Here is a 25623-nt window from a genome sequence, read left to right as displayed (position 1 = left end):
TCCATTGAGCCAGGAGATGCAGTCCGACTGTGTTTGTTTTGCAGATCTTCTCAAGCAATGTGATCAGGGTAGCCCATCATAAGCAATGTGACCAGGGTAGGCCCACTGGAATGAATATGCAATATGGCAAAATCTTTTCCCCTCTCTACAACTTCAACAGCCGCTTCCTAATTGTGTAATTACCCGAACAACATCTTTGTTAAAAGGATATTTCCTGGCAATTTCAATCAATGTTAGCCTAACCTTGAAATTAACTTCAAAGTGCTCGTCAGTGACTGGTTGGAAATGGGTCATCAACAAGGTGTGCCTCAGGAGATTAAGAAAGGTGCTCATCATTCTTGAAGGCTGAGAGATTGTGATATATGCCCCACTACCTGCTTAGTACTCCGAGGAACATGTGATCCTACTATCACAGAGAATGCATCATTCATTTCTTTTCGGATTTATTATAGGCTTCCGTCTCGTTCCCCCTCCGACAGATACAATGCTTGTAACCATTCGGTCACCTACATGCCCCCTCTCCAATTCTGCCTGGATCATTCTTAACTCTGTCTCCCTTTTATCAACAATGCCTATAATGCCTATTGCCTGTTCAAGCTACCATGACAGCTGCAAAGATCTTAAGGTGCAACCCCCCCTAAAAGCTTAAAGCTTGGGGTATATTGATGCAACACTGCTAGCAGGGATGTGACTCTCCCGTCTTTTTTTTTTCTCAACCCACAAGCATGTTTTAAAAAATTGATACCCAATGGTAGCATCTTTAGAGAGTTCAGCCTCACCCACCACCCCTCTCTGTATGCCTACAACGAGTGTTCTTGCTCATCTAATAGTCCATCCACCACCCTTTTTTTAAACTCACTTGTAGACACTCTGCAATCACAATTTCGCCTCCTTCCAAGAAAAAAGACTCGCTTGCAACTCTCACCAGTAACTTGCCAACATCAAGAGATGCTTCCGTAGGACTCCCACTCACTAGGCCACTGCAGCCTTGCACCACTAGTTGGTCGGAGACAAGTGACCTTTCTAAACCCCATAGTGTGAACATCCCTCCTTTGGCTTCTCTACAATTAACAAAGCATTCATCAACCAATCCTTCAAACCTATCCATGCCCCATAGGGAGTTTCTATAAGCAGACCTTTCTAAACCCCAGTGTGAACATCCTCCTTTGGCTTCTCTACAATTAACAAAGCATTCATCAACCAATCCTTCAAACCTATCCATCCCGATATGGAGTTTCTATAAGCAGCGGCTGTAATCCTTAAAATCCCTCAGGTGTAAGATGCCTCCCTCTTCCAACGGATGAAAAGAACCATCTATTGTGAAGACGCCTCCCTCTTACTCCTAAAAAATACGGCGGCACAACCTCTCATAACACTCCTAGGCACAACCTCTCATAACACTCCTAGACGAGGAAGAGGAAGAGCTGCCACCGGAGCCATAGACCAAAACTCGCGAGGGCATGGCCATACAGCTATGAGGAATTTCATATTATGGCTGAAGGATCAACACTGCTCTGGTATGCTATGATACCAGTTGTTAGCCACTACCAGTTGTACCCACGGCTACGCACGCTCATCAGCCCTAATCCCCAATTAGGGTTCTCCCTCGCCAGACTCCCAATGTTTGTGGTGTCCTTGACCATATATATATATATATATATATATATATATATATATATATATAAACTACTAGATCAGTCTCTTGGGGATCCCACACAATTTTATACCCAATGCCAAACACTTTGACAGTTAAACCAACTTCTGTATTTTGTCATAAGCAACATCAAAGAATTTCCGAAAAAAAATCCTAACTCTCTCCCGTTGAAAAGGCCAACAACAACTGTGGCTTAGCTGCAATCCAACAACAATGGCTTAGCTGCCTGTACTTCAATGTGAATTTCATCGAGGAGGGAGGAGGGCGATGTACGTTGATTGAAAATTTAACATGGCTCTACAATTGCCCACATCCTAAACCCACGAATGAGTATCATCAAAGAGAGAGAGAGAGAGAGAAAGCACCTTCAGCCATTCATCTAGTGCACCAATATAGTTCCAGACTTCCAGTTCCTACCTCCAGCTTCGTTGTCCCATTCTTTTTCTACATAATAAACCAAAAAAAAAAAGGACAATACCACACATGCATGTTGTATTCAAAATGACTGTTTTGCAAGACACTTCTGAGGCCCCTTGTCCACCAAAGGACTAATTCTGCTAGCATTCTTAAGAGCATGAATTGATCTCCTGAACCCATGAACAAAGCGTACCTCTCAAAGATGCCGCCAACAACATCAAGCAGGAATGCATTGGTCCTTTTTAGAATGGTAAAACAGTTCAAGCAATAAAACCTCCAGCATAATTTGGGGATTCATAATGTATGTGTGCCTATTGGTTAAATTGGGCATTCTAAGGCATGTCCATAGTCCTGTGTCACAAGAATTCTTTACTAGGCAGTCTGCTATAATACAGCAAAAAATAAAAAAGTCATGCTGGAGGTGCAAGTGAACATCAAATCTATTATTTCAAAATAAATCCATGCTACTGATCCTGATATAATAAACCACTCACCTTCCATTCACAGGCCGCCCTACAATCAGTCACCTGGTCCATGGACTTCTTCACAGGTTTCAACTATCAATGGATTGCGTCAACTAGGCAATGTGCATCCCAATGACCAGTGAGTCTCCCTTGCCACCGAGAAACAGCTTACTCGCCTTCCCAGGCACAAGCCTTCTGCCAAACTATTTACTGCAAGTTTATCAGCCATCACATTTTGCCCGTGTTGACCACCATGCCCCTACTACTGCTCTCCTTCTTGTCTTTTATCTTTTTACTCATTGGAGATCCAATTATTTAGTCTTTGACCGAACCTTTACATCACATTCTAAGTGAAGATATAAAGGTAATTTGCTGGGCTGCATTAGGATCACCTGTGGGTCAGCATTATTAGTATTCTACTCTGTGAAATCATGAAAGTGAAACTGAAGCTATTTGAGGGGGGAGTGTGTTTCAGATCCGCCAAAGCAGCAGACCAAACACGTTGTGGAAGAGGATAAGCAACCTGCACCATATAAGAACAGCTTAGCTTATATTTGAAGTTTGAAAGCCCAGTCGTCTTCAAGGAACAATTGAGCAGATATCATTGGTGAAAGGAAAGTGTGACATATGCATTGTGGATTAACCAAAAACCCAAATCTATTAACCTGAGGAAGAGCGGTACAACTATAATAGGGTTACTGAGTAATGCTTTTCAGAAAAGCATGTAGAATTGCAAGGTATCCCTAATGCTCAAGGATTTTCTTGTGCCTTGTTGTCTAGATCCTAACCTCAACTCCGAAAATTTAATGGCCTGTGCAACTGCAAGAACCCATGCAGAACAAGGAAAGGATATCTGGAAAATGATAAAAGGCCAGTGACAATCCACTTGAAAATGCCTAACCTTGCAAGCTCGGCGTCACAATTTAATCTCTAGCTTTCAAGTCTGCAATACCACCTAACTGCCAAATACCTGTTCAACCAAGGTGGCCTTGGCTTAGGGTAAACATGTCAAATTCAGTTAGGGCGCAAAGTTTACTACTATACACTGAAGCTGCCTTGAAATTATTCTTGACGCGTCATCAACATATAGACCCACTGTAACAGCAGAACGATCATACTAATTCTAAGGAAAAAAGAACCGCCCATTATTCACTATCTACGCAAGTTCAGTAAATAACACATTATTCACAAACAGTGCTACCCATCTTTTTCTCATTTACAGTAAGGTATGAAAAAAGTTCAGTTCCCAGCTTCGCAAGATCTTGTTCTTCCACAAACCATCACTGTTGAGCCGCAATAAAATCAAGAAATAAACACTCAATTAAACCATCAAACACAAGTAGACTTCTACTCTATCCCTACTTGTCTAATCTCTCCTCCTTGCACTTTAAGCTCAATAATTCAACAACTCAAGCCAAAAAAGTTGGAATAAAAACACACCAAGAAAATGAAGAAATAATCCTACATTCACTAACTAAGTTGAACTCTATGCTTATTAACTACCAAATATAAAATCTCTCTCACCCACACGCACACAAAAACAAAAGAAAAAGGAAAAACCAAATCAACAAAGCAGGCAATAGTACAAAGTGTACAAAGATTTCCACTAATGGCTACAAGGTTAATGAGAAGGATTCCGCTTGAATACTAAACAATGTTGCAGATTCTACCTAAGAGGCAACAAAAGTAATTTTGGTATACTTTTCCAATAAGTGGCAAGTCCGTATCAAATATGGGGAACAAACAGATACTAAAACGGACTAAAAAGTGCACAATTCTCTAGACGCCAAACATGTACGAAGATAGACCAAAAATGCAAGATTCTCTGGATGCATCAGCCCCTTAATTTCTTCAAAAGTTTCTTTTGATCACCAACTTGGAAACAAATGAATGAGACTTGGAAAAAAATGTAAGAGCTCTAAGATAAACTGATAAACGCTTTAATTATAGAGTCTGTACTCTCTAAACTAATTGGACTATGGTAAATGGCAACTGAATATCAACAAATTTGAAAGACTGCTTTAAGTGTACATGACTCTGACTTAAGTTGTCTCATGCATACACTAGCAGAACTGAGATCACAAATTCAGGTAAAAGACAGACTAATTGACTACTAGAAACTTGTCAGGTTGCTGCAAGCAATCTAATTTCTGCACATATATGTAATTTTCTCATGAATTTATAGCAAAAATTCTTCATTTCAATATAAATTTGCAACCACTGGGTCAAATCAGATTCCCTGCAATCAAATAAGCTAAACCCAAGGGATAACCGGTCTTGGGAAGCAAAACAAATCAATTGTCAAAGGTTGAAGTCACCTAAACATCCACAATTTTGGAAATAGAAGTTTACAACAACAACACTATCTCTGAGGAGATTTCTGGTGTTTTGGGTGTGGTTTTCAAGCTCTCAAATGTACAGGCATAGAGTTGGTTTCCTACCAAATTATGGCAAGCCAATAAACAAAAAACGCAAACAAACAACTGTTTAACCATCTTTATGCAAGTCATTGCCCAGCTAACACTGCAAACACACGATAGGAAATTCATTACACTCGATATGAATGGAATAGGTTTGCCGGGTAGCCGTTTTGGTAATCAGAAAACGACATCTTTCAAGAACAAAGAGGAGTTGGGAGTTCCTCACAGGTCCAAGAAGCTAGGAAACATAACAAAAGATGTCAAATTTTTATTTTGAAACAACTCATTAATCATCGATTTAAATCATAAGCTTGAGTGCTCGTTGTGCAAATGATATGTCCTTCATTTACCCTCAATATTGTACAAGCAGTAGGATTCATTTCGCATCAATGTTGTTGAATCTCTAGAAAGGAAAATCTTTAAATTTTCAAAATATGAACATAAAAGAATCATCCTCAACATCTTAGAAAGTCAAAAAGAGGAATGGCTATTGACTCAAGACTCGTGCATCCACAAAAGACTGTCACATTCAATTCCTAGGAGTTCAGCCTTCATGCCATTCATATCTTGGAAGCCACCTTTTTTTTTTTCTTTTTTTTTTTTGCAATAGGCTTTTTGCCCCTTCTTTTTTTTTTTTTTTGCTTTTGATTTTTTTCTTTAGGCCGACCTTCACCTTTGAGGGAATCCCTCACCACCCCAAAGGCTACTACGGAGCTCCACCACTTTAGTGGTTATGTGTAGTTTTTTCATGTATCCAACCCGTTTCACCTTGCGGGTTTTCAACATGTCAAAAGTTCATAAGTCTTCATCTTCGCGGTATAGACATAAATCACCTTTATGCCTACCCGGTACTCTCGATTACTGACCCAGAGGAACGACCACACAAGCCCCGAGCCCATCTCTCAACTCTCATTTTGCTACCTGCCAATATTTTAAAAGGCATTATGGCTTCTCTCCTAAGATATTTTCCTGATAAATCCTTGCAGACGCTTGATCACTTAAGTCAATAGCCTTTCATAGTCTTGACTTTCTCAGTTTCATTGAATTTTTCTTCACTGCTCATATCCAGGATCTTTGAAGATTTCCTCTTCTAATGATTGGCATCAAAAACTTGAAATTTTTTCCTTCTACTCGATGAGGTATTAAGAATAAGATGAAGGTATATCATTAGGTGAGAAAACACTTTTAAAATGTTTTTAGGTAAAATTAAAAATTTTCACTTTCAAAAAACTTCTTGACATCAAATGGTATATCACCTAGAAGTAGAAACTCTCGTCTGCCACTACGAGAGGAGTGTCTATGAAACCAGATGGATTTGTTGGGAAGAAGAATGAACTACATCAGCTCTCCTATAAAAGTAGGGCATTCTACACAAAATGTTGGTTTAAGGGTGAAAAGTTCTCATAAGTGTTAGGTCCTCAACTAATTGGAAGTTTCAAACAATTGGGTAAAGCACATTCTCTCCCTAAACAAACGACTAGGTTTGGATTGCACAAAAGTTTGGCCCACCGACAACTTGTAACTTCAATAATTTCACCAATAGTTGGTGAACACCACATTTATGAACCAACTAAAAAGTTGTATCCACAATCAGCAAATCAAAGCCCAAGCCAGAGCTCTAATACCACAAAAATGTGAGTCACAATAGTGACATGTAAACCTAAATTGAAACTCAATGAAAGGCACTAATGCCAAGTCGCCAAGAAAATAAAGAATGAAAAATATAATTGGATCACAACAAAAGTTGTGGAAAAAGCTTCCTTACAATGGCAAACACAAGATCTACATATAAACACATATGAAAGATCTAGCATAAGAGCAGTCTGCAAGCTTATCCTTGTCGAGTATTGAAGTGGTCTTCTCAGTAGCAGAAATACACTAACAGGAAGGTATTAGAAAACAGCAGTTACGACTCAGACCATACTGAAGTGAAGAATGTAACCGAAACTACTGTCCAGGTGATGTTTCAGAAGATGAGCATGTAAACAAATCCTGTCAGTCAGACCCCCTCATTTATATCACATAAAACAATGCAACACCACTTCTAATACAGAGACAAACTTCCAGCTACACTGCAGTATCACAGTTTGAAGACCGTGAGAACGCAAAACAGAACTTGAAACAAGAAAACGTATCAAGTGTGCTGCCAAGCTCCTAACCACACCTTCAATGTGAAAATTTCTCATAAAATTACTCAATTTCACCATAAAACAGCCTGCGTTTGCGATTTAGGAATCGTCCTTGAAAAACACGGCTTATCCCCTCATGTCTGAGACACTGCCAAACCATGTTCTTCTGCCAAATTCTATTAAAACAAAACCTTGTGGGGTTCCATTCCTGGAACAAAGTGTAAGCCCGTAACGGTCGCCAGAAAAGGAAAAACAACATTCTCGGGTCAGAAAAAAATAAAAGCCCTTAAAAAACACGACCGTGCAAAAAAAAAAAAAAAAAAAAAAAGAACAAAGGAAATCAGGGAATCTCAACCTCGCGAAACAAAAAAAAAAAAAAAAAAAAACCGGATGCCCATGGATTAAAATGATCAGCAACTAGAGGCAGGAAAAGAAGACCCTCAACTTCCAAGATGAGAGCGAGGAAAAGGTCGCTCAAATCTATCCAACCAGAACAAGGTAAGAAAGGAGAAACAGGACAAGGAAATAGCGAGACAGAAGACAATCAATCTAATTCATCGCAGGATAGAGAGAGAGAGGGGGGGGAGAGGAACCTGCAGTTGGTGAAAATCTCAAAGCTGTCGGTTGGTTGAGAAGACGATGGGAGGAACAAAAGCTTCGCAGAACACGGAGAACTCCAGTGCCTTCTTAACCAGTCCCTTTTGAAGCAGGCTTCCGGACGAGCTTTGAAGACCTTCACGGCAGCCGGCACACGGACCAGATGTCGCCAGACGAAAACTGTTTACCGCCAACGCCGTTCCGCTCACCCACGAAGCTGCAGGGCTAGAGGAGGGAGCTGCGATGAAGGAAGCTGCAAGGAGGAGGACGGCGGCTGCGGCAGAAGCCGATGCTCACCATGGCAGCCGTAACGGGCTTTTTCATCGAATAGGAAAGCTGATCCGAAATTTCTGGAAATATGATTACGGGAAAATCTTGCAACGGACATATTCTTCAACTCAGGTTTAATGGGCAGGAAAAAAGAAATTCGATTTGCCCCAACGAGGGTTTGTTTGTCTCACGTATAATGGGCAGGGATTTTCTGTTTTTTATTTACAAAACAGCGGCGAAAGAAACTTGTTTTTAAAGTGAGTTATGATTTTCACATTACATTCAATGGGTTAAGTTTATATTTTTCTGTCTGCTATTGTCATGTTTAGCATTGGAATATGGAAATATTTTTTTAGATTAATCTAACATATATATATATATATATATATATATATATATATATATATATATATATATATATATATATATATATATCATGTGATCTCACAAGTTGTTTGGAGGTATGGGTGTTGGGATGTGTACTCAACAATTTGATAACAGACTTTGTGATTGACACATTCTCCTAGGTTTGTACCGCTATTATGAACTTAAGTGTTGAAGTTGATCTAGAAGGCTATGTTTATTGGGCCAGACAAAAATCAGTGCTGCTGAGGTATGCATCTTGATGGCGCCTTGCGGTTCTGACAGTTCATAATATTCCATTCGCTTGTCGTTCCTTTTTATTTTTAGAAAGTAATAAAATTACACACTATAATTGGCTTTATAATAAATAATTTTACAGTTGCTACATGGCTAAGTTTTTCTGTTTCCGTTGGTTTCCGTTGGTTGTTCTTATCTGTGATGTTTTGTCACATGTATTTTCAAATGAAACTAAGGAAATGCAAGCAAGGCCAAAGGCACAATAATGCAAACTTCTCTACTAACTTCTTTGGTTGTTCAATAGCTTGCTTGCATTTCCCCAAAATTCTCTACTAGTTTCTACTTTCATGGCCAGTTTTATACAATTATGAGCTGGACTCCTACCTGATTATGTAAATAAGGTACTGTACACGGTCCTATATGTCTCTTTGTTTTCATTTATTCTATGACATGCAATTTTGATGTCATTGTTGAGCTTGCCTTGTTGTCCAATATGAAGATCAGCTTTGGTTTTTGCCTTTCCTCCCTTTGATTTTCTTCTCCTTCTTTGCCCCACCGAGCCTTCTCAGGGGGTTGCCTAATCAAAATTTCAAACGTGCATTGTCTTGTCAATTTGATAGATGCGCTTTTGCTAGAAATGCAAGAGCCTTTGTGTGTGTCCAAGTTTATTGATGTTTATTCGTTTTGTTTGAAATTTCGCGCTTGTAAAATCAATGAATGATGAAAGGCATCTCATACCTCATCAAAGTTTAGTCAGTTTAATGTCGTTTATATGATTGGATTCATTCATAAGGAGGATATGAGACTAGAAGCAAAATTAGGGAGACCTTTTAGAGAAGAGAATAACAGAAAATTGATCTCTAGAGAGAGATTGAGTGAAGTTGGTTCAATTCCATCGCACTCAATGGATTAGAATGAATCAGATTTACCATTTCTGACCTTTGATCAAATATTGATATCCGTTTTTAATCACAAATGACCATTTTCAAGTCGATCACCACTGTAGATTTACAACGGTGAGAGACGTCACCGGTACAGTTTCGACGCAAACCATCACCGCTATAGATCGACAGCAGTGAATCCCATCACCGCTATAACTTGTGCAAAATAGCGGCGGCACAAATCACCGGTTGAGATCCCATGCAGAGGTGAATTCAATCACCGCAAAAGACCAATTCCGATGGCGTCCATCACCGGCATCGCCTTACGGCGGTGCCTATAATCACCGGTATAGCTTAAGTCAGGGGCGAAAAAAACGCAGCCTAATGAAAGTTCGAGACTTAATTGTCTTGACACTACGTTAAATAATATATTTATATGAGATTATTTTCTGTCACAATAACTGTTAAATCAAGAGTACGACACGGTTTGCCATGAGCTGCCATAAAATCCAAAATCCCACTTGAACAAACTCATCGCTTCAACTTAGCAATGAGTAGGAACCTTTGTTGGGGAGGAACAACAGCCGAATCTCAAAAAAGATGCCTGGAGTTCAAATTGCCTTCATCAGCGTTGGGGTTTAAACCCTTCATTGTCACCCGTAATTTCCTTTGATCCAAAATTTTCAAGTTAAATACCTAACAAAATGTGATTATACAACTGAGCTCAATTTTCTTAAAGAAATATATTTTTAAGGAAAATTCTTTTGGCTCACCTTTTGGTTTATAAATTAAATAAAATCAGTTTTTGTAATAAAATCTATGAAAAGATTCTGATTAAAATAAAACGCTTCCAAGAAAGAGAACTTTTTTCCACGCATTAAAATTTCCAGTTATTTGAGGCAACATATAGCATATATACAATAATTAAATTTTTGTGGTACGTTTTGCCTTAAGTTGCTAGTTAAAGGCCAAAAAGGCTTTCCCTTCATCTTATTCCACGGCTGTAACGAGGTCTGGGCATGACATTAATGCACTGTCAGCTTGGTGTGGCAACTCGTTTCATATGACTCAAAATAGTAACAAAACTCTATCTAATTGGACTTCGGTGGCCCATACTGGGCTTCAACAAGTAGTGCTCCTTGAAGAAGTTTCCACTTTAACTGATGAACTGAGAAAGCTTTTGCGTCTTTATACCTGAAATGTGGATCCAACTGCTTCCCGAACCAAAGAAAACGGTTTCATTTACGACTGAATGAATTCTTGAACGAAGCTTTCTATCTCATCCATGCAGTCTGGGGATATTGGGTTTAAGGACTGGTGGAAAGAGGAATCAAAGAGAAAATAACAGCTGTGCTTCTCCAGGGAATGCTGTGCACTCAAACTTTACTTTTTGTTGACAACACAAATGAAAGGAATTTACTTCCGTCCTTCAGTCTCCAAGTTAAAGTACCGAGAGAAACAATCTAAAATCCTACTCTAAAATTTTTCTTGTCAAAATCATCACTTCAGATAACAGCAAGCAAGCACTGTCCTGAGAAGGATATGTCAACTTAGCAATGAATAGAATGGACGGATTCTCCAAGTGCCAACATAGAATGAAGTTAGTTTGTTGGGGAAGTCGTTTGCAATCAAAACAACAGCTGAATCTGTTTGCAATCAAAACAACAGCTGAATCTCGAAAAAGATGGTTGGAATTCTAATTGCCTTCATCCGAGTTATCACATTGGGGTTGGTTGTTACCCAATGCACATTTCAAGATAATTTCCTTTGATCCAAAATTGTCAAGTTAAAAACCTAACAATATTAGGTAGGTCAAACACCTAATTATTGGAAAGGCTTTGTGTCAGCCACCCCTAACAAGAGTCCCCCCTTCGAACCCTAATCCCCGATTAGGGTTATCCATGGCCAGAGGGCCAGACCCTCAATGTTAGTGGTGGTCCTTAGACCATATATAAGCACTACTAGATCAGTCTCTTGGGGATCCTATCCAATTTTATACCCAATGCCTAAAAACCACTTTCTCCTCAACGTGTAAAGAAAAATGGTTGTTGTACGAGAACAGCCTTCCATTGAGCCAGGAGATGCAGTCCGACTGTGTTTGTTTTGCAGATCTTCTCAAGCAATGTGATCAGGGTAGCCCATCATAAGCAATGTGACCAGGGTAGGCCCACTGGAATGAATATGCAATATGGCAAAATCTTTTCCCCTCTCTACAACTTCAACAGCCGCTTCCTAATTGTGTAATTACCCGAACAACATCTTTGTTAAAAGGATATTTCCTGGCAATTTCAATCAATGTTAGCCTAACCTTGAAATTAACTTCAAAGTGCTCGTCAGTGACTGGTTGGAAATGGGTCATCAACAAGGTGTGCCTCAGGAGATTAAGAAAGGTGCTCATCATTCTTGAAGGCTGAGAGATTGTGATATATGCCCCACTACCTGCTTAGTACTCCGAGGAACATGTGATCCTACTATCACAGAGAATGCATCATTCATTTCTTTTCGGATTTATTATAGGCTTCCGTCTCGTTCCCCCTCCGACAGATACAATGCTTGTAACCATTCGGTCACCTACATGCCCCCTCTCCAATTCTGCCTGGATCATTCTTAACTCTGTCTCCCTTTTATCAACAATGCCTATAATGCCTATTGCCTGTTCAAGCTACCATGACAGCTGCAAAGATCTTAAGGTGCAACCCCCCCTAAAAGCTTAAAGCTTGGGGTATATTGATGCAACACTGCTAGCAGGGATGTGACTCTCCCGTCTTTTTTTTTTCTCAACCCACAAGCATGTTTTAAAAAATTGATACCCAATGGTAGCATCTTTAGAGAGTTCAGCCTCACCCACCACCCCTCTCTGTATGCCTACAACGAGTGTTCTTGCTCATCTAATAGTCCACCCACCACCCTTTTTTTAAACTCACTTGTAGACACTCTGCAATCACAATTTCGCCTCCTTCCAAGAAAAAAGACTCGCTTGCAACTCTCACCAGTAACTTGCCAACATCAAGAGATGCTTCCGTAGGACTCCCACTCACTAGGCCACTGCAGCCTTGCACCACTAGTTGGTCGGAGACAAGTGACCTTTCTAAACCCCATAGTGTGAACATCCCTCCTTTGGCTTCTCTACAATTAACAAAGCATTCATCAACCAATCCTTCAAACCTATCCATGCCCCATAGGGAGTTTCTATAAGCAGACCTTTCTAAACCCCAGTGTGAACATCCTCCTTTGGCTTCTCTACAATTAACAAAGCATTCATCAACCAATCCTTCAAACCTATCCATCCCGATATGGAGTTTCTATAAGCAGCGGCTGTAATCCTTAAAATCCCTCAGGTGTAAGATGCCTCCCTCTTCCAACGGATGAAAAGAACCATCTATTGTGAAGACGCCTCCCTCTTACTCCTAAAAAATACGGCGGCACAACCTCTCATAACACTCCTAGGCACAACCTCTCATAACACTCCTAGACGAGGAAGAGGAAGAGCTGCCACCGGAGCCATAGACCAAAACTCGCGAGGGCATGGCCATACAGCTATGAGGAATTTCATATTATGGCTGAAGGATCAACACTGCTCTGGTATGCTATGATACCAGTTGTTAGCCACTACCAGTTGTACCCACGGCTACGCACGCTCATCAGCCCTAATCCCCAATTAGGGTTCTCCCTCGCCAGACTCCCAATGTTTGTGGTGTCCTTGACCATATATATATATATATATATATATATATATATATATAAACTACTAGATCAGTCTCTTGGGGATCCCACACAATTTTATACCCAATGCCAAACACTTTGACAGTTAAACCAACTTCTGTATTTTGTCATAAGCAACATCAAAGAATTTCCGAAAAAAAATCCTAACTCTCTCCCGTTGAAAAGGCCAACAACAACTGTGGCTTAGCTGCAATCCAACAACAATGGCTTAGCTGCCTGTACTTCAATGTGAATTTCATCGAGGAGGGAGGAGGGCGATGTACGTTGATTGAAAATTTAACATGGCTCTACAATTGCCCACATCCTAAACCCACGAATGAGTATCATCAAAGAGAGAGAGAGAGAGAGAAAGCACCTTCAGCCATTCATCTAGTGCACCAATATAGTTCCAGACTTCCAGTTCCTACCTCCAGCTTCGTTGTCCCATTCTTTTTCTACATAATAAACCAAAAAAAAAAAGGACAATACCACACATGCATGTTGTATTCAAAATGACTGTTTTGCAAGACACTTCTGAGGCCCCTTGTCCACCAAAGGACTAATTCTGCTAGCATTCTTAAGAGCATGAATTGATCTCCTGAACCCATGAACAAAGCGTACCTCTCAAAGATGCCGCCAACAACATCAAGCAGGAATGCATTGGTCCTTTTTAGAATGGTAAAACAGTTCAAGCAATAAAACCTCCAGCATAATTTGGGGATTCATAATGTATGTGTGCCTATTGGTTAAATTGGGCATTCTAAGGCATGTCCATAGTCCTGTGTCACAAGAATTCTTTACTAGGCAGTCTGCTATAATACAGCAAAAAATAAAAAAGTCATGCTGGAGGTGCAAGTGAACATCAAATCTATTATTTCAAAATAAATCCATGCTACTGATCCTGATATAATAAACCACTCACCTTCCATTCACAGGCCGCCCTACAATCAGTCACCTGGTCCATGGACTTCTTCACAGGTTTCAACTATCAATGGATTGCGTCAACTAGGCAATGTGCATCCCAATGACCAGTGAGTCTCCCTTGCCACCGAGAAACAGCTTACTCGCCTTCCCAGGCACAAGCCTTCTGCCAAACTATTTACTGCAAGTTTATCAGCCATCACATTTTGCCCGTGTTGACCACCATGCCCCTACTACTGCTCTCCTTCTTGTCTTTTATCTTTTTACTCATTGGAGATCCAATTATTTAGTCTTTGACCGAACCTTTACATCACATTCTAAGTGAAGATATAAAGGTAATTTGCTGGGCTGCATTAGGATCACCTGTGGGTCAGCATTATTAGTATTCTACTCTGTGAAATCATGAAAGTGAAACTGAAGCTATTTGAGGGGGGAGTGTGTTTCAGATCCGCCAAAGCAGCAGACCAAACACGTTGTGGAAGAGGATAAGCAACCTGCACCATATAAGAACAGCTTAGCTTATATTTGAAGTTTGAAAGCCCAGTCGTCTTCAAGGAACAATTGAGCAGATATCATTGGTGAAAGGAAAGTGTGACATATGCATTGTGGATTAACCAAAAACCCAAATCTATTAACCTGAGGAAGAGCGGTACAACTATAATAGGGTTACTGAGTAATGCTTTTCAGAAAAGCATGTAGAATTGCAAGGTATCCCTAATGCTCAAGGATTTTCTTGTGCCTTGTTGTCTAGATCCTAACCTCAACTCCGAAAATTTAATGGCCTGTGCAACTGCAAGAACCCATGCAGAACAAGGAAAGGATATCTGGAAAATGATAAAAGGCCAGTGACAATCCACTTGAAAATGCCTAACCTTGCAAGCTCGGCGTCACAATTTAATCTCTAGCTTTCAAGTCTGCAATACCACCTAACTGCCAAATACCTGTTCAACCAAGGTGGCCTTGGCTTAGGGTAAACATGTCAAATTCAGTTAGGGCGCAAAGTTTACTACTATACACTGAAGCTGCCTTGAAATTATTCTTGACGCCTCATCAACATATAGACCCACTGTAACAGCAGAACGATCATACTAATTCTAAGGAAAAAAGAACCGCCCATTATTCACTATCTACGCAAGTTCAGTAAATAACACATTATTCACAAACAGTGCTACCCATCTTTTTCTCATTTACAGTAAGGTATGAAAAAAGTTCAGTTCCCAGCTTCGCAAGATCTTGTTCTTCCACAAACCATCACTGTTGAGCCGCAATAAAATCAAGAAATAAACACTCAATTAAACCATCAAACACAAGTAGACTTCTACTCTATCCCTACTTGTCTAATCTCTCCTCCTTGCACTTTAAGCTCAATAATTCAACAACTCAAGCCAAAAAGTTGGAATAAAAACACACCAAGAAAATGAAGAAATAATCCTACATTCACTAACTAAGTTGAACTCTATGCTTATTAACTACCAAATATAAAATCTCTCTCACCCACACGCACACAAAAACAAAAGAAAAAGGAAAAACCAAATCAACAAAGCAGGCAATAGTACAAAGTGTACAAAGATTTCCACTAATGGCTACAAGGTTAATGAGAAGGATTCCGCTTGAATACTAAACAATGTTGCAGATTCTACCTAAGAGGCAACAAAAGTAATTTTGGTATACTTTTCCAATAAGTGGCAAGTCCGTATCAAATATGGGGAACAAACAGATACTAAAACGGACTAAAAAGTGCACAATTCTCTAGACGCCAAACATGTACGAAGATAGACCAAAAATGCAAGATTCTCTGGATGCATCAGCCCCTTAATTTCTTCAAAAGTTTCTTTTGATCACCAACTTGGAAACAAATGAATGAGACTTGGAAAAAAATGTAAGAGCTCTAAGATAAACTGATAAACGCTTTAATTATAGAGTCTGTACTCTCTAAACTAATTGGACTATGGTAAATGGCAACTGAATATCAACAAATTTGAAAGACTGCTTTAAGTGTACATGACTCTGACTTAAGTTGTCTCATGCATACACTAGCAGAACTGAGATCACAAATTCAGGTAAAAGACAGACTAATTGACTACTAGAAACTTGTCAGGTTGCTGCAAGCAATCTAATTTCTGCACATATATGTAATTTTCTCATGAATTTATAGCAAAAATTCTTCATTTCAATATAAATTTGCAACCACTGGGTCAAATCAGATTCCCTGCAATCAAATAAGCTAAACCCAAGGGATAACCGGTCTTGGGAAGCAAAACAAATCAATTGTCAAAGGTTGAAGTCACCTAAACATCCACAATTTTGGAAATAGAAGTTTACAACAACAACACTATCTCTGAGGAGATTTCTGGTGTTTTGGGTGTGGTTTTCAAGCTCTCAAATGTACAGGCATAGAGTTGGTTTCCTACCAAATTATGGCAAGCCAATAAACAAAAAACGCAAACAAACAACTGTTTAACCATCTTTATGCAAGTCATTGCCCAGCTAACACTGCAAACACACGATAGGAAATTCATTACACTCGATATGAATGGAATAGGTTTGCCGGGTAGCCGTTTTGGTAATCAGAAAACGACATCTTTCAAGAACAAAGAGGAGTTGGGAGTTCCTCACAGGTCCAAGAAGCTAGGAAACATAACAAAAGATGTCAAATTTTTATTTTGAAACAACTCATTAATCATCGATTTAAATCATAAGCTTGAGTGCTCGTTGTGCAAATGATATGTCCTTCATTTACCCTCAATATTGTACAAGCAGTAGGATTCATTTCGCATCAATGTTGTTGAATCTCTAGAAAGGAAAATCTTTAAATTTTCAAAATATGAACATAAAAGAATCATCCTCAACATCTTAGAAAGTCAAAAAGAGGAATGGCTATTGACTCAAGACTCGTGCATCCACAAAAGACTGTCACATTCAATTCCTAGGAGTTCAGCCTTCATGCCATTCATATCTTGGAAGCCACCTTTTTTTTTTTCTTTTTTTTTTTTGCAATAGGCTTTTTGCCCCTTCTTTTTTTTTTTTTTGCTTTTGATTTTTTTCTTTAGGCCGACCTTCACCTTTGAGGGAATCCCTCACCACCCCAAAGGCTACTACGGAGCTCCACCACTTTAGTGGTTATGTGTAGTTTTTTCATGTATCCAACCCGTTTCACCTTGCGGGTTTTCAACATGTCAAAAGTTCATAAGTCTTCATCTTCGCGGTATAGACATAAATCACCTTTATGCCTACCCGGTACTCTCGATTACTGACCCAGAGGAACGACCACACAAGCCCCGAGCCCATCTCTCAACTCTCATTTTGCTACCTGCCAATATTTTAAAAGGCATTATGGCTTCTCTCCTAAGATATTTTCCTGATAAATCCTTGCAGACGCTTGATCACTTAAGTCAATAGCCTTTCATAGTCTTGACTTTCTCAGTTTCATTGAATTTTTCTTCACTGCTCATATCCAGGATCTTTGAAGATTTCCTCTTCTAATGATTGGCATCAAAAACTTGAAATTTTTTCCTTCTACTCGATGAGGTATTAAGAATAAGATGAAGGTATATCATTAGGTGAGAAAACACTTTTAAAATGTTTAGGTAAAATTAAAAATTTTCACTTTCAAAAAACTTCTTGACATCAAATGGTATATCACCTAGAAGTAGAAACTCTCGTCTGCCACTACGAGAGGAGTGTCTATGAAACCAGATGGATTTGTTGGGAAGAAGAATGAACTACATCAGCTCTCCTATAAAAGTAGGGCATTCTACACAAAATGTTGGTTTAAGGGTGAAAAGTTCTCATAAGTGTTAGGTCCTCAACTAATTGGAAGTTTCAAACAATTGGGTAAAGCAGTCTGCAAGCTTATCCTTGTCGAGTATTGAAGTGGTCTTCTCAGTAGCAGAAATACACTAACAGGAAGGTATTAGAAAACAGCAGTTACGACTCAGACCATACTGAAGTGAAGAATGTAACCGAAACTACTGTCGAGGTGATGTTTCAGAAGATGAGCATGTAAACAAATCCTGTCAGTCAGACCCCCTCATTTATATCACATAAAACAATGCAACACCACTTCTAATACAGAGACAAACTTCCAGCTACACTGCAGTATCACAGTTTGAAGACCGTGAGAACGCAAAACAGAACTTGAAACAAGAAAACGTATCAAGTGTGCTCCCAAGCTCCTAACCACACCTTCAATGTGAAAATTTCTCATAAAATTACTCAATTTCACCATAAAACAGCCTGCGTTTGTGATTTAGGAATCGTCCTTGAAAAACACGGCTTATCCCCTCATGTCTGAGACACTGCCAAACCATGTTCTTCTGCCAAATTCTATTAAAACAAAACCTTGTGGGGTTCCATTCCTGGAACAAAGTGTAAGCCCGTAACGGTCGCCAGAAAAGGAAAAACAACATTCTCGGGTCAGAAAAAAATAAAAGCCCTTAAAAAACACGACCGTGCAAAACAAAAAAAAAAAAAAAGAACAAAGGAAATCAGGGAATCTCAACCTCGCGAAACAAAAAAAAAAAAAAAAACCGGATGCCCATGGATTAAAATGATCAGCAACTAGAGGCAGGAAAAGAAGACCCTCAACTTCCAAGATGAGAGCGAGGAAAAGGTCGCTCAAATCTATCCAACCAGAACAAGGTAAGAAAGGAGAAACAGGACAAGGAAATAGCGAGACAGAAGACAATCAATCTAATTCATCGCAGGATAGAGAGACAGAGGGGGGGGGGAGAGGAACCTGCAGTTGGTGAAAATCTCAAAGCTGTCGGTTGGTTGAGAAGACGATGGGAGGAACAAAAGCTTCGCAGAACACGGAGAACTCCAGTGCCTTCTTAACCAGTCCCTTTTGAAGCAGGCTTCCGGACGAGCTTTGAAGACCTTCACGGCAGCCGGCACACGGACCAGATGTCGCCAGACGAAAACTGTTTACCGCCAACGCCGTTCCGCTCACCCACGAAGCTGCAGGGCTAGAGGAGGGAGCTGCGATGAAGGAAGCTGCAAGGAGGAGGACGGCGGCTGCGGCAGAAGCCGATGCTCACCATGGCAGCCGTAACGGGCTTTTTCATCGAATAGGAAAGCTGATCCGAAATTTCTGGAAATATGATTACGGGAAAATCGTGCAACGGACATATTCTTCAACTCAGGTTTAATGGGCAGGAAAAAAGAAATTCGATTTGCCCCAACGAGGGTTTTGTTTGTCTCACGTATAATGGGCAGGGATTTTTTGTTTTTTATTTCAATTTGAATTTTATTCGGTCGTTATGGGCTCTCCATCAAAATAGTAAATAACTGTTCAATTTAAAAAACAATTAAAAGGTCTTTTCAAAAGTAAGAAATGGGACAAAACAGCGGCGAAAGAAACTTGTTTTTAAGGTGAGTTATGATTTTCACATTACATTCAATGGGTTAAGTTTATATTTTCCTGTCCTGCTATTGTCATGTTTAGCATTGAAATATGGAAATATTTTTTTAGATTAATCTAACATATATATATATATATATATATATATATCATGTGATCTCACAAGTTGTTTGGAGGTATGGGTGTTGGGATGTGTACTCAACAATTTGATAACAGACTTTGTGATTGACACATTCTCCTAGGTTTGTACCGCTATTATGAACTTAAGTGTTGAAGTTGATCTAGAAGGCTATGTTTATTGGGCCAGACAAAAATCAGTGCTGCTGAGGTATGCATCTTGATGGCGCCTTGCGGTTCTGACTGTTCATAATATTCCATTTGCTTGTCATTCCTTTTTTATTTTTAGAAAGTAATAAAATTGCACACTATAATTGACTTTATAATAAATAATTTTACAGTTGCTACATGGCTAAGTTTTTCTGTTTCCGTTGGTTGTTCTTATCTGTGATGTTTTGTCACATGTACTTTGAAATGAAACTAAGGAAATGCAAGCAAGGCCAAAGGCACAATAATGCAAACGTCTCTACTAGCTTCTTTGGTTGTTCAATAGCTTGCTTGCATTTCCCCAAAATTCTCTACTAGTTTCTACTTCCATGGCCAGTTTTATACAATTATGAGCTGGACTCCTACCTGATTATGTAAATAAGGTACTGTACACCGCCCTATATGTCTCTTTGTTTTCATTTATTCTATGACATACGCAATTTTTTATGTCATTGTTGGGCTTGCCTTGCTGTCCAATATGAAGATCAGCTTTGGTTTTTGCCTTTCCTCCCTTTGATTTTCTTCTCGTTCTTTGCCCCACCGAGCCTTCCCAGGAGGTTGCCTAATCAAAATGTCAAACGTGCATTGTCTTGTCAATTTGATAGATGCGCTTTTGCTAGAAATGCAAGAGCCTTTGTGTGTGTCCAAGTTTATTGATGTTTATTCGTTTTGTTTGAAATTTCGCGCTTGTAAAATCAATGAATGTGATGAAAGGCATCTCATACCTCATCAAAGTTGTGTCACAATAAAGTTTAATGTCGTTTATATGATTGGATTCATTCATAGGGGGATATGAGACTAGAAGCAAAATTAGGAAGACCTTTTAGAGAAGAGAATAACAGTTGATCTCTAGAGAGAGATTGAGTGAAGTTGGTTCGCCTCCCAAAATAATACAATTGATAGCTCAAATTTGAAAAAGAACCATACAAAATTGTGAGGAAAACCCAAGGGCACATATTCAAAGGAAATGTCTTAAGAACTATCACAACAAAATCAATGAACATCACAAAGACATGAACATGGCCTCCATAGAGCAACAACTTCAGCATAAAAAGAAGGTTTTCCCGACAGCATGCCTCTAGTATTTTGATTACATCTCACCATGATTAGGTCTGAATACGAAACTAGTTCAAGGTGGGCCAGCTTGACCTCAGCCTCCCGCCAGAGCATTTAGCAGATCCAAGCCCAAATGGGCTTTCTATTTCGTCCCACTCCCGTTATTTCCTAAAATATGTTTACAGAAATGGAACCAACGGATATATTTTTTTTAATCTAACTTTTGATGGGCACGAAAAAATTTTATTCCTATTGCTGCAAGGAATTTCCTCCCGTTCAAACATGGTACAAAAGGAAATCAGATTGGTTTTACATTGCAACCGAATTTATGCTTACCATCCATCCGAATCGGATTTATATTTAAATAAATAAAGTAAGCAAAGTTCACACATATTGAAAGTCTCTGTTGTTAACATATCATAATGTGGTTTGGATTTGGATTGAAATTTAGAATAGGGTTCAAATTATGAATCGAATTCAGATATGGTATGAACGTATACATATGAAAACCTTTTTTTCCATTTGCATTTGAATTAGAGTCTATTTTGAATTTAAATTATTCCGAATCCGGTAAATGAGGTAGGGAACAATTTTTGTTGACATCGCTACCCATAATTAGTTCATTCGTTTTAAAATAGGAAGGTGTGATAGAAAGGAAAGAAACGTTGAATCTGCTGTGTATAACAAGGAGAGAATTCAATACCAAATAAATGCCCATTCGTATCCAACTCATTTTCTCATCCACACGAGAGAGAACCCTTTGGGAAGAAGTCAGATCGATTTTGGTGGGTGGCCAAAAAAAGGGAGGCGATTGAATTAATGAAAAGAAGGTAAAAACTCTTGAAACAGACTCTTATTAATGAATTTCTTCCTGGATCAACACGCAATTAATAGATCTATCAGGTCAATATTAATTTCACCTTAATTTCCATATGGGTCGCATTTCAAACTTCATTGGGCGCTTTAATAAGCGGGGATCCAAATGCTTTGAACGTCCTAGATTGATCTTGTGATTCACAAAGTTTGCTAACTAATCTAATAGTGTTTTTGTACTTTGTTCACACTGACTTTGGTTTATGTATGCTTGTTAATTTACCGATCATTATATCTAATCGATTAACTAAACAGGCCGGTCTTACCGAAACCGCACCATTAGTGGATCAGAAACAACATTGGTTAGTTTAGTTGATACCATTGCTCCTTTAATGTAATCATGACGAGCAAATATGCTATTATAATTATAAACTATAGTGATAATTATCTCAATCCTTCATTATCCTGAAATTTTCTCAAAATCTCGGCCAATTCTGAAGCGAATCCACTAACTTTGTGAAAGGTGCATGCAGGAATTTCCCTACATTGTCCAATGTCTTAGTAGGCGTTTCGCGTTCCGAGATCATTATGTCTTAGTAGGCGTTTCGAGATCATCAGAATTTGAAAACCAGATCAGACCCACCCCCTTCGATTTTAGATCCAACCAACCTTTTTCCTATATAATCATAAATCTGGATCTAAGGTCTATCTTATGATGAATAGATTTTATAAAAGACCTTTTGCTACATCAGTTAAAATATGCCATGCCAGATCCACATCAGAGAATGTGCAATAAAATCTGTAGAGCTCGGCTACGTTTGTTCCTGATGGTAATGAAAAGAGAACTCTCCTTCCAATTTTTTCTTTAGATGGAGTTCCTTTCTATGTTTTTGAAGGCATTTTTGTCATTTCAGCCATCGAAACATGTAAAAGAATAAAATATATAACTAGTATTGACCGACTTCCTTAGGTATTTGAACTCAAGCTAAGGTCCTCTCTCGTTGAAATAGTAAAGAATTTAAGTACTTAAGGTGCACCACTTTTTATAACACCCACTGATCAGACACCGGATTTTCCAAAAGTTCCAGTCTCTAATAATTGCCTCAGTTCGGCATCATGTCAACAAGCCTTAGTAGTAGACGAATATAGGAGTTCTGATAACCTTTAACCAATGATAGCTCTCAAAAAAACCTTTTTAACACTCTGTAAGACACGCACGAGAACCCAACTTCAACTCAACGACATCTTCATCCTACCATAAAAGAACCACATGAGATCTTCCAAGATAACTGCAGATCGATTATAAAGTTCATAAAGTAGCGATTAATAAGGCCATACAAAACCTTTCCCAAGTCACCAAAGAAAATTTCCAAGGCACTTTCCTCGTTGGGAGTCCCCTTTCCATAGAAAATCTTGCCACCGGACCATCATAGCAATTAGTGTCGTGAAAAAATGTATAAGATTAAGGCAGAAATGTTTTGTTAAATAAGATTAAAGCCTATCACCTTTTTTTTTTTTTGCTTCATAAGTTGAAAAAAAATCCAAAATATTTCAAATTCAATGACAAACAAAAAGATAAATAATAAAAAAGAACTAGTACTGTCTTTTATCATATCAATAGGGGCTAATACAATGCTTAATTATCAGCGGATATGCTTGGATAAGGAGCAATATTGATTGCATAAATCATATCATATCCCTAATGTCCAAGTAATTGATTATTTAGGTTTGAAAATACTCAAAAGCTTCAAATCGAGGCCTTATGGTACATAAATTTAACTCATTGTACTGAAATATAATCATATATGAAAGAGAATATGGAGAAAACTGAGTAAACCCATTTTAATTTTACATTGAATTTGACTTGGTCTGGTCACATTTTGATATTATTACTGTTATTAAGGTAAACTAGGCTTTGCACAAAGTCCCATGCGGGAATTGAATTACAAGTAGGTCCAGGTTTGGGTAGGCAAAAGATTTTCATCTTAGGCTAAATGAACTTTGATTATGTTATTACCTTTAAGTGATTACGTGAGGTTTGAAAAGGCCTAACGCATCTGGAATCAGGTTGAAATTTTGGTTTGAAGAGTCAAACCAATTTTTTATATAAAATCATACTTTCCCGTTCTCTTAGCTGATATGATAAGAAGATCAGGTTTCTGAAACTTCAGGGAGAGAGGGCAATGTTTTCACCCTTTCCATCTAATTCACTTCACGGTGGGGGAGAAGCTCCACCATTTTCCGGCCACCAGTCGATCAGAATGATATCATGCCTATACCAATTTGCACAACCTTCACCAAAACGCAGGAAAAGGATCTACCTTTCTTTTATAGACTGCCAATATATAAAATAGAAACTGAATTGACTAGGGTCTACCTTTCTTTTTTGTTTGCAAACCCAAATTTTGAAATTCAAAAAGAAAGAGTTAAGTTCAAGTTATTTGCAAATCTAATTTCTCAAAAAACCTGATTTATGTGCAAAACCTCGTTTGTTCCCTCAATCATTCAAAGGGGGCCAAAAACGTGACCGTTGGTGCTCCGCACCATTCTTAACAATCCATCCTTGTAAAAATAAATTTTCTCCCCACAATTCATTTCGCTTGACAGACAAATTAATGTATCCCCTAGCTAACCGTTGCCAACAATTTCACTCGTCCAATATGACAAGAACACTAAATAGCAGCTTCTCATATAATTTGACATTAAGATGGTAACCATCTGCCTAGTGATAGACATCACCTATAAGATCACCACCTGCAGGCCTTTCAGCAAGTGCAGGGGCAATACCTCAGATTCTTCAATCTTTGCCAAAAGGACAGTCTGACTCAACATATGGCATCGCAGGATGGTGTAGAAGTCCTCTTGTAGTATATTTAACTACTAAAGAAAAACAGAAAAAGCAAAAGTTCACTCCTAGATTGGAAAAGAAAATCTCACAACTACAGCATGAAGAATCTACAGACCACAAACCTGCCTTTTCTGCCATTTTAGATATGATTTTTTGTCAGAAAAAATCTGACTGTGAAATACAACACACTAGTTCTAGTGGCACCGAGAGGATGTTCATCCTTTTCCCAAGTCTACCATTGAGTGCATGAAGAAAGCCTTGTCATGTTCTAGGCATCCGTTGCATCTAAAATACGAATAACCAAGAAATCTAGAAAGGAGAGAAAATAGCCATACAAGCATCAAGAATAAAACTGTCGAACCAGCATATGTTTGTTGAGCAAGAGTTAAAATTAAATAGATTCAAAGCAAAGCTCAGTCTATCAATAAGAGTGTGTCTCTTTCGCTGTAGATCTGGGAGCACCATGGATCTTAATGAACAACGGTGAGATTCACATCACCACCAAAGCGGTAGAGCTCCCTAGTAGTCTTTGCCCTTTGGGGTGGTGAGGTATTCCCTCAAAGGTGAAGGTCAGCCTAAAAAAAAATCAAAAGCAAGAAAGAAAAAAAGGTGTGCCAAGAGATGAATGACATTTAGGCTGAACTCAGAGGAATTGAATGCAGTGATCTTTCGTGGATGTGCAATCCTTGGGTCAATATCTACTCCTCTTTTCGATTTTCTAAGACGTGAAGAATGGTTCCTTTATGTTCATATTTTGGAAATTGAAAGGCATCCCTTCTAGAGATTCAACAATATTGATGCGAAATGCATCCTGATGCTTGTATGGTACTGAGGGTAAATGAAGGACATATCATTTTCACAACACGAGCACTCTAGCTTATGATTTAAACTGATGATTTATGAGCTATTTTGTATGCCTTCTAACCTTGGTTTTTGCATGTGCTTGTAGGTCGAATCAATATCAGGAATGCTGGTAATGCGTTGGGCTGGGTAAACTCCCAGATGGGAAGGATTTTAGGGTGGGTTGAAAGAACAATTCAGCAGGAGGTGAGTTGCAGTATACTAACTCTTTATTGAATCTAATCAATGCGACACTTTACCGCTTTTTTGAGATCTTTAGTCAACCCAAGACGAATGTCTCTAGTATTTCAACAATGCACCTTTC

At 38.9% G+C, this 25623-nt stretch overlaps 1 long non-coding RNA gene across 1 annotated transcript in view; it reads right to left on the bottom strand.

Annotated features, from left to right (window-relative positions):
* Positions 1-7994, bottom strand: part of LOC116249060 (uncharacterized) — a 29955-nt gene extending 21961 nt beyond the window's left edge. The window contains exons 1-3 of the long non-coding RNA XR_007574836.1: positions 7678-7994; positions 3437-3505; positions 2566-3058 (exon numbers count right to left, since the gene is read on the bottom strand). This is a non-coding gene — a long non-coding RNA (uncharacterized LOC116249060). The remainder of the gene's footprint in view (positions 1-2565; positions 3059-3436; positions 3506-7677) is intronic.
* Between the last annotated feature and the right edge of the window lie 17629 nt (positions 7995-25623).

This window comes from Nymphaea colorata, chromosome 1 (genome assembly GCF_008831285.2).
Source record: "Nymphaea colorata isolate Beijing-Zhang1983 chromosome 1, ASM883128v2, whole genome shotgun sequence".
Taxonomy (NCBI): Eukaryota; Viridiplantae; Streptophyta; class Magnoliopsida; order Nymphaeales; family Nymphaeaceae; genus Nymphaea; species Nymphaea colorata.
This window is presented reverse-complemented; position numbering and strand designations above follow the sequence as displayed.